We start from the raw sequence: 9,896 nt of genomic DNA on the forward strand, positions 1-9,896 counted from the left end.
AGTGACAAAATCAATGTATTATTTTAGGTACAGCCTCTCTGGAGATACAACAGAGGGGCAGCTCCCCTGCTCCCTCACCCCCCCCCCCATCCAGGATTCAGGACATAATATTCTCCCATCTGTTTGCTTGGAAGTGAAAACAAAGGAGTAGCTTTGAATGTCTCAAAGTTAAACAGATTCTTCCTCTATATAGGGACTCTGAGGCTTAATGAGAGATATACTATTATAATTAAGTTCATCTCATCTGCTGTTAACTAACAGTATCATCATGGGATTAATTTACTGCCTCTTACCATCAAAAGTAAACTAAAAGCAAGATGCTTATAATTTCATAACTGCAAAAATTATGCCATGCATAAACTGGGCTCTTAAAGTTATTATACTTCCTTTATGGTTGCAACAGCAAGAATGTCTAATTTCCTCTGTAATAAAAAGCATACACATTGTGTACTATTTCCACTACTGAGCGCAAAAGAAAACTTGTAATAAAACTTCCAGTCTGGTACTATGTGTACTCACTTGTGATGAATGGTTTGATTAAGCCTTGTCTGTCTTACAATATGATTAAGAGAACTAGGTTATTAGAAAAAGGGACACAATAAAGATTAATGCCCTTTTCCAAGTGAAGCTCTGAATTTCCCCATGAATATTGATTCAAAAGATAGGATGCAGGGGAGCGCCATGGGATAGAGTGTGAGTCAACGTATTCCAGTTATTTGTGTTAATCCAGGTGAAGACCTGAGCTAACCTATACCCTGGTTGGTTAGAATAAGTAGCCTGAAAAACATCAACTTCTGATTTTGTCAGCCTGGTGAAATATGAGCACTTATTTGCAACAAAGCTGACAGAAAATCAAGATGCTGAGGGACCTTTGCCAAGACAAACAGCATCACCTGAACTTGCCAGATGTATTTTATAAACTATTGCCACTTGTTCTAGGACACACTGTGCCATAGCATGTAGTGAATGACTACTATTTCAGAAAACTGTGTATTTACAGGTTAATTTTATGCTTGGTTATGTGGAAACAAGACCCGCAAGGTTCAAGCCATCAGTGAGGCTTGCTCCTTAAAAGTGGTGCGATCTTGTCCCCAGGATTGTGGATGCCTGCCGCAGCAACATGTATATGCCATGTCACACACGCATGCCTGCATGTAGTGCGTGTGACATCACACGCACACACCTGCCGTAGTGCGTGTGACATCATGCATCGGCAGCTGGGGGTCATTTGGAGGTGTGCAAAATGTTTGCCGCCTGTAGGAGCCTACCAATTTATGGCCTGCAGAATGGAGAGTTGTGCATATCTGTATTACATTAAAATGTACACTGTAGTGTGGATGTGCATCTGATGCAGGTATCTTCTCAATCGATATCACACAGACACTCACAGGATGTCTGCTACACACCTGGATTCATTAATTGCTTAGGGTTCTTGCGATTTTGTGCAGGTGCAGAAAATATACCCACGCCAATTAGCCATGCTACCATTCCCATTTCTATGCACAGAACTATCATTAAGCAAAACTGATGCAAACATTCCATCTCCCCCTCCAACATCAGGTTAGGTAAGATAGTGGTCTGGTTGCAAAGGACTTTAGGTAATTTTTATTACAGGATATTTTATTTCAGTTCTCTGTCCTGTTTCGGGAAAAAGGGAAAGCCATCAGGGAAGGGGTATGCTCTGCTTCTACATGCACAAAAAGATTCACAAACACAAATCAGCAGTTTTTGTTGCGAACTGCTGTGAAAAGCAGCAACCAACAGCTAGCCAACTTTGAAAACTTATTAAGAATGGGGGCGGGGGGAAGCTTAGAACTGCTTAATAGTCCATGCTTTAAAAAATGAATAAATCAATGTTTCTTTCAAAGGCACATAATCCATCTACTGCTCTGCAAGCCACTTTATAAGGGGACAAGCAAAAACCAAATTCATTTTTAAGATCTAAAGGTCTATTTTCCAGAGGTTGAAGCCTGATAATATCAGTTGTTGATAAGTATTCCCCTTCATTTCTGGAGAGGAGACAAAGCTCTGCTTAAATATGCACACTATGTTCAGGAATTGTATATAAATTACAATTACCCATATTAGTGCTAATGTTACTTAAATGCTGACCTGACAGAAATATCAATGCTAGTCATATTGTTTTATGTTACAATATTAAAATAATAAACACTTTTCCAATCTGCAATATGAGATGTGATTCACTAATCTAGAAAATTAGATTTCTCCAAGATCATAGATTATGTTTGCCAAATGCCAGAAATTTGAGTGTGTTTTTTTTCTTTTTTAAAGAATAATGCAGGATAATCTAATATGAAAGGCTATTATCCACTCGTTCGTGAATTGGATTGACAAATGTCATTTGTCCAACCCATTTGTTTTCATTTTTACGTTGAAAATTCCTTTATCAACAGTGGAATGTTTTGTGGTTGTTGAATGTAGCACATAATGTGATGAAACTGTTTCACTGTGTTTGGTGTGATGAAAGGACACAGGGAAGTGTGCAGGAAGCCCTGAAGGTTGCCATACGTCCAGAAAATCCTGGACATGTCCTATTTGGGGGGGGCTGCACCCCCATCTGGGGGATTTATTTTTTTGCATTTTATAGGAATATCCGACTTGGGGGAAGGGGGTATTTATTTATTTCCAGCTCTGGGTGGCAGTGGCGGCTAAGGAAGCCGCCACCATCACTGCTTCCCTTTCCTGCACAGAGTCCAAAGTTTGTGAGTAGTGGAGGTTCTGGGAGCACTAGAGGCAGCAGTGGCAGGTCCTCCTGGCAAGAGACCTGGGTGCAACCACCAAGTGCCCACCTCTTGCCTGTCGTGCGATTGGTAGATAATGGCAATTGGTGCTTGTGAATGGCAGGGGGTGGAGCTGCCCTCAAAAAGCTCAAGAACTTGTCTGGCAATCTCCCCAAAAAAGGTTAGGAACTTCTCTGGTGATCTCCCCCCAAAAATTCATCCAGATGTTAACTTCATAAAATACAGCAACCCTATGTATGGTGAAGTGGTTAGACTCGTAATCTGAGGAACCGGGTTCGCGTCCCCGCTCCTCCACACGCAGCTGCTGGGTTACCTTGGGCTAGTCACACTAATTTGAAGTCTCTCGGCCTCACCCACCTCACAGAGTGTTTATTGTGGGGAAGGAAGGGAAAGGAGATTGTTAGCCGCTTTAAGACTCCTTCGGGCAGTGATAAAGCGGGATATCAAATCCAAACTCTCTTCTTCCCTACATGAGATGATTGTTTAACAAGACCTGGCATAGGCAAACTCGGCCCTCCAGATGTTTTGGGACTACAACTCCTATCATCCCTAGCTAGCAGGACCAGTGGTCAGGGATGATGGGAGTTGTAGTCCCCAAACATCTGGAGGGCCGAGTTTGCCTGTGCCTGAACAAGACGAATCAACATCTCTGCTCATGCAAGAGACTTCCACTTGCACAATGGAACATCCCTTTTCAACTCCCAGTGCATGCCCAAAATTTGTTCCAAAGGGTTGGGAGACCCTTAAGTGAAAATTTTGTCGGCACATGGGAGAGGAGAAGAAGTGGAAGTCCTGCTTCTGTGTGGAACTCTACACTATATCAGCTATACCCTTATGATTAGAGTTCCTGACTCTTCACATTTTAGCAAATAGCAATCGTAAGAGTGGGTTAGATTATAAGAATTAGATCAGTACTTCAGCATCACGTAAAGGGGGGCAATTTTCATTTAAATAACAGTGCTGGAGGAAATGGTTAAAAGAAACCCTACAGCACTATGGTCTAAACTTGAATCATCTCGAATTGTGGCTGCTTTCTTTATTCCTTCCATAATATTTATATACCACACATTGGGGGTGTGGGGTTGAGTCACAATGGTAATAGTAGCAAAAGCAGCTGCAGCAATAATAATAATGCTAAAAACAACTAGTAACCTAATTCACAGAAGAAGAAGAAGAAGAAGAAGAAGAAGAAGAAGAAGAAGAAGAAGAGGAGTTTGGATTTGATATCCCGCTTTATCACTACCCAAAGGAGTCTCAAAGCGGCTAACATTCTCCTTTCCCTTCCTCCCCCACAACAAACACTCTGTGAGGTGAGTGGGGCTGAGAGACTTCAAAGAAGTGTGACTGGCCCAAGGTCACCCAGCAGCTGCATGTGAAGGAGCAGGGATGTGAACCCGGTTCCCGAGATTGCAAGACTACCGCTCTTAACCACTACACCACACTGGCAGTAGAATATATCACTATTGCATAAACCAGGGTTGGGGGCCCTTGGCCCTCTATATGTTGCTGGACTCCCGTCCCTCATCTTTGGCCAGGCTGGCTGAGGTTGATGGGATCTGGAATACAACAACATCTGCAGGATCACAGGTTCCCCATCCCTGGCTTAAAAAGCCAAAATATCCCATAGGTTTACAAAAACAGTAGGGATGTATAGGACCTTCCTATAGCCTAAGACTGTGCTCGGTAGTAACCTGTAGTTCAGTTCAATGTGTTGTTGGGGAAAACACAAGAGACAGAAGAACAACAAGGTTTTGCAACATTCAAAAAGTTACTTTAAATTAAGGTTGGGGCACCTGTGGCCCCCCAGACGTTGTTGGACTCCAGCTCTCGTGAACCCTAGCCAGCATGACCAATGGTTGGAGACAATATCTGTAAGGCCACAAATCCCCCAGCTCTGCTTTAAATTATTGTGCAATAATTTAGAGTTAAATGGAGCAGATCAATATCCAGGTTTCCAGACTATTGCCTACTATAGGAGGCAATGATTAAACATTAAACTTCCTTGTTGTCTCTCTTTAGATCAAAGAGCAATCTTCTCTCTCTCTCTCTCTCTCTCTCTCTCTCTCTCTCACACACACACACACACACACACACACTTCATGCAGTGTATCTCCTTAGAGCTTTTAGATTCAATATTAGAGAAATTAAATATGCTTACAATTACAGCCCATTATTCATGCAAACCACTCAAACCTGGCTTAATGATATGCCATTCCTTAGATCCATATTCATACATTAGTGTTCCCCTCCTTTGATTAACACTGGGATCAAGACAATTAGTACATTTTATTTGCAAAAAAATAAAATGGAATATGCTTTCTTTGCTTTACTCCTTCTCCCTATGATGCATCTAAGTGTGCAGGCTAAGAGGGCATGATGTTCTGTTAGAGTATGCTGTCAGAATATATTGTGATTTGTTTTATTACTCAATATTGATCCAGGTGTTCTGATATAAAACCCATACATTCTTCTCCTTCTTCTTGATATTGGAAGCAGAAGGACAAAAGGAAATATCAGATTCGGCTATGTTGCTTTTCTAATCATCTGAATATTCACTACTCAACACAAGTCAACAGTTGGAGATAAATACAAGAATCTTGTTCTTTAAATCCTGTTCTTTTGGGGCATATAAGGAGAAATGTACGGTATATTAAATAGGACTTACGATTGCTCAGAAATATGATCCAAGCAAAACAACCTACCATTGTGTTCTCTCTTGGCTGTATAACATGAAACCAAACTCAAGTTGCTGTGCACCCCTCCATTTAACAAAGAGATAGAAAGTCAGCAAGAAAAGCACTAGTATATTGAATATTTTCAAAGTTTTTGCTCTGCTTCGGTTGCATTGATAGAGCTCTTTTGCTTTCTGCCTGCACTGCAGCTTCCTTTAATACCGCAGGATCTATAGTATGTACACTTGGAATTCAACAACAAAGCTGCCGTAAGAAGGGGTTAAACTGGATTCAGGATTTATTCCTGGTACCCAAATGGATTAAGACTCTGCCATTTTCTCATCTTGTTAGAATCTTTGTCAAAAGAATGAGGATTAGATGTGGCTAATGCTCCCCTCTTTAATAGCAAACTATATTGTGCTGACCTTTACAGTGTTATCTGATTTGCTTTCCTGAAGAGTCAAGGTTATTCCGTTCTCTTCCATTTGCTTATGAGGAAGAGGTGGACAGACAGGCAGTAAAATTAAAGGGTACAGTAAAGGTTGAAATATAGCACAGTCTCTTGGCAAGCTGTGCTAAGATGGAAAAGAGAGAGAGATGAAGATACCACAAATATCCATGTTTGTTTGTTTGTTTGTTTGTTTATTAGTTTATTATTTTGTTCCCCAAGTAACAATCGCACATTTGAAGAAAATAAATTTGAATAAGCAACAGGGGTTTGTTTTATTTTTTTAACCTGGAAAATGAGGGGAGGGGGAGCCAGAACTGGATTTGCATGATTTTGGTGCAATGGACAAAAAGGACATAATACATGAATGCTCATCTAAATGAAGAACATCAAACAGCCTATTTATTTCTATTAAAAAAATAGTATTTGTCAAAAAGCAGCTTACTATTATTCTGTTTAATGTAAATCTTTACAAGGTGAAATTTCACTATTTTTGAATATCACATAGGGATATTGATGAAGTAATGTAACTTTTTTTAATGGTGTGTTCAAAAACCTTACATTTAAATTTCTTACCAGTCCTGATTATGGAAGAATACAAGTTGTATTTGTCTCATTGACTCATTTAAGCTATTGCTGGGAAACTCCTACAGCCGAAAAGTATACATGTATTTAAAAAGAGTTATAGGGCATAGGGAACAAGGAAAAGAAAAGAAGCTTTTTAATCTGCTACATTCCAGAAATGTGGGTCATATGCTTAAATTTCAACAAATCTGATATCTATCTTCCTGCATATTAATGCTTGATCAATAATACCTCCTACCCCTCAGAAACACTGAATTCAATTTACAGAAGAGCACCTGGTGTTTTCTGCAAAGGCCTAAGTCTGATATGGTAAGCTCTGGAGCAAACTTTTGTCACATAAAAGCCTCAAGGTAACTTGAGGCTTATTTCAGCTTGCTGGCACGGTGCCTCTGAAGCAAGAAGTCGCCATCTGCCAGTTAGTTTCAAACTTGCAGAATGAGGAAAGGAAGAGTCAAGCAGAACACTTCAACCAGAAGGATTCAGAAGTGTGCCATATTGTACTTGTCACAGGTTATGGGAAATCACTTGCCATAAGGTGCTGTTTGCTCCAGCTGATGAATTAAACCCTGAACGCCTCATATGTTGCAGGTTGATTTCATACTCGTGCAAGGGGCTTGCATGGTAATTCTAAGGGGAAAGGCAGGCTCATAGCAAGGAATTTCATCCTAAATGAGATTCAGAAGTAATTGTGGGGCATAGCAGTAGGACCCATGAAATGATTCCATGGTTCTGAAAGTATTTTATTGCACACACATACAGACCTGTTCTTTAAGCTTCACACTCAGTCATTATCAGCACTCAGATTGATTTTGTGCATTCTGCCACAATGGTGCAAGAACACCTGCATCATTGTCATTTCTACTTCTCTTCTTCATAACCTTCTTTTAGGAGGGTGGAAAGAATTTAAAAGTCTTTATATTGTTGTTGTTTAGCCATTTAGTCATGTCCAATTCTTCGTGACCCCTCAGACCAGAGCATGCCAGGCACTCATGTCTTCCACTGCCTCCCACAGTTTGGTCAAACTCATGCTGGTAGCTTCGAGAACACTGTCCAACCATCTCGTCCTCTGTCGTCCCCTTCTCCTTGTGCCCTCCATCTTTCCCAACATCAGGGTCTTTTCCAGGGAGTCTTCTCTTCTCATGAGGTGGCCAAAGTATTGGAGCCTCAGTTTCAGGATCTGTCCTTCCAGTGAGCACTCGGGACTGATTTCCTTAAGAATGGATAGGTTTGATCTTCTTGCAGTCCATGGGACTCTCAAGAGTCTCCTCCAGCACCATAATTCAAAAGCATCAATTCTTCGGTGATCAGCCTTCTTTATGGTCCAGCTCTCACTTCCATACATCACTGCTGGGAAAACCATAGCTTTAACAATACGGACCTTTGTTGGCAAGGTGACGTCTCTGCTTTTTAAGATGCTGTCTAGGGTTGTCATCGCTTTTCTCCCAAGAAGCAGGCGTCTTTTAATTTAGTGGCTGCTGTCATCATTTGCAGTGATCATGGAGTTCAAGAAAGTAAAATCACCCACTGCCTCAATTTTTTTATATACTTTATATACTTTTGAATTATGTTGCTGGAGGAGACTCTTGAGAGTCCCATGGACTGCAGGAAGATCAAACCTATCCATTTTGAAGGAAATCAGCCCCAAGTGCTCACTGGAAAAACAGATGCTGAAGGTGAGGCTCCAATACTTTGGCCACCTCATAAGAAGAGAAGACTCCCTGGAAAAGACCCTGATGTTGGGAATGATTGAGGGCACAAGGAGAAGGGGATGACAGAGGACGAGATGGTTGGACAGTGTTCTCAAAGCTACTGACATGAGTTTGACCAAACTGTGGGAGGCAGTGGAAGACAGGAGTGCCTGGCGTGCTCTGGTCCATGGGGTCACGAGGAGTCGGACACGACTAAATGACTAAACAACAACAACAATACTTTATATACTTAGATTTAAATAAGGACAGTACCCACCACCTCCCCACTTATGGCTTAACACACTTATGGCTTAACACTTATGGCTTAACACAATCTGTCTCTGAGACACTGGTTTGGTTTTAAGCAACATTGAGCAGGATTTGGTTTGGTTTGGTTTGGTTTGGTTTGGTTTGGTTTGGTTTGGTTTGGTTTGGTTTTGCAAGAGAACAAGCCTGGCAGTGACTACTTCAGTCTGTAAAGGTTTGCTGGGTATTCTAACTCTGTGGGGCAAGGGTAAACTACAATGCCCAGAATTTTTTGAGGGAAATAATGTGCTTCAAATGTATTTAAAGCATAGTGTATACATAGCCACAGATAGAAGTAGAGTTGCTCTCAAATAAATGTTATCAAGCAAAAACAACTGCTGGGACATTGTCGCAGATATGCATTTTGCCAGAGCTACAGATGAAATAGGAGAGAAAAGATGTAAATTGTTTGGACAGAATGTGCAATTCAGAAAGGGTTGTTGCACTTAAAAAGGACACTGTTCCATCATTTATACAAGGATATTTCAGTTGGCTTGTTGATAGGCTAATATGTGGCTATTTGCATGTACATTTCAGAAGAAATCTGCTCTAGGAATGCTCCTGTCCACCAATCTCTTTTGCGTGGAGATAAATAGAGAGGGGTAAATATAAAAGAGACCCTTCTTATGCCCAATAGTAAAAATATTAAGATGATGCACTCAGTGATAGAACTACAACAAAGGAAATAATGAATGTTCATCTGGTTTATGTCATGCATTAATTGTCTGCGGAAGAAGAGGAGGATGCTATTTATAAAGGTAGTGGTACTCCAGTTGAGGAGATGTACTTTTCAAGTACACTTTAACTACCACATATGTTTTGAATATAATAGAGATGAAACAAAGATAACAGCTTTTGGTCAGCAGCATGGGTACCTATATTTAGGCACTTTGTAGAGCAATCAGTGCCGGATTTATGTATAAGCTAAACAAGCTATAGCTTAGGGCCCCACTCTCTTGGGGCCCCGAAAAAAAATTAAAGGAAAAAAACCTGGATGTACACTTCCAAAATATGAGATAAAAAACAAATAAAATAAAACCTAGATACAGCAACAGCGTTTTGTGTTGTGTATGGACCTATTAGGTCCATAAATTACCATATAGCATATATTCAACACAAAAAGTGACAATTTGTTGTTGACAAAGGACAGCTGGACATATAAAGGGCCTCATTACCTTTAGTAGCTTAGGGCCTCATCAAAGCTAAATCTGGCCCTGAGAGCAATCCTATGCACATTGACTCAGAAATAAGTCCCATTGACTTAAGTGATAAGTGGGTATATGGTTGCAATCTTATTCCACTTTAGTTGCTAAATTATGAGTTTCTGATAATCAATTGCAAACTTATGTGAGGAAACAAACTCTTTGCCCTGGATCCGATCCCCCCCCCCCATTACTATAGATCAGGGAAGCCTGTGGTCTTTCACATATTGTTG

This window comes from Podarcis pityusensis, assembly GCF_964106645.2.
Source record: "Podarcis pityusensis genome assembly, chromosome: 5".
Lineage (NCBI taxonomy): Eukaryota > Metazoa > Chordata > Lepidosauria > Squamata > Lacertidae > Podarcis > Podarcis pityusensis.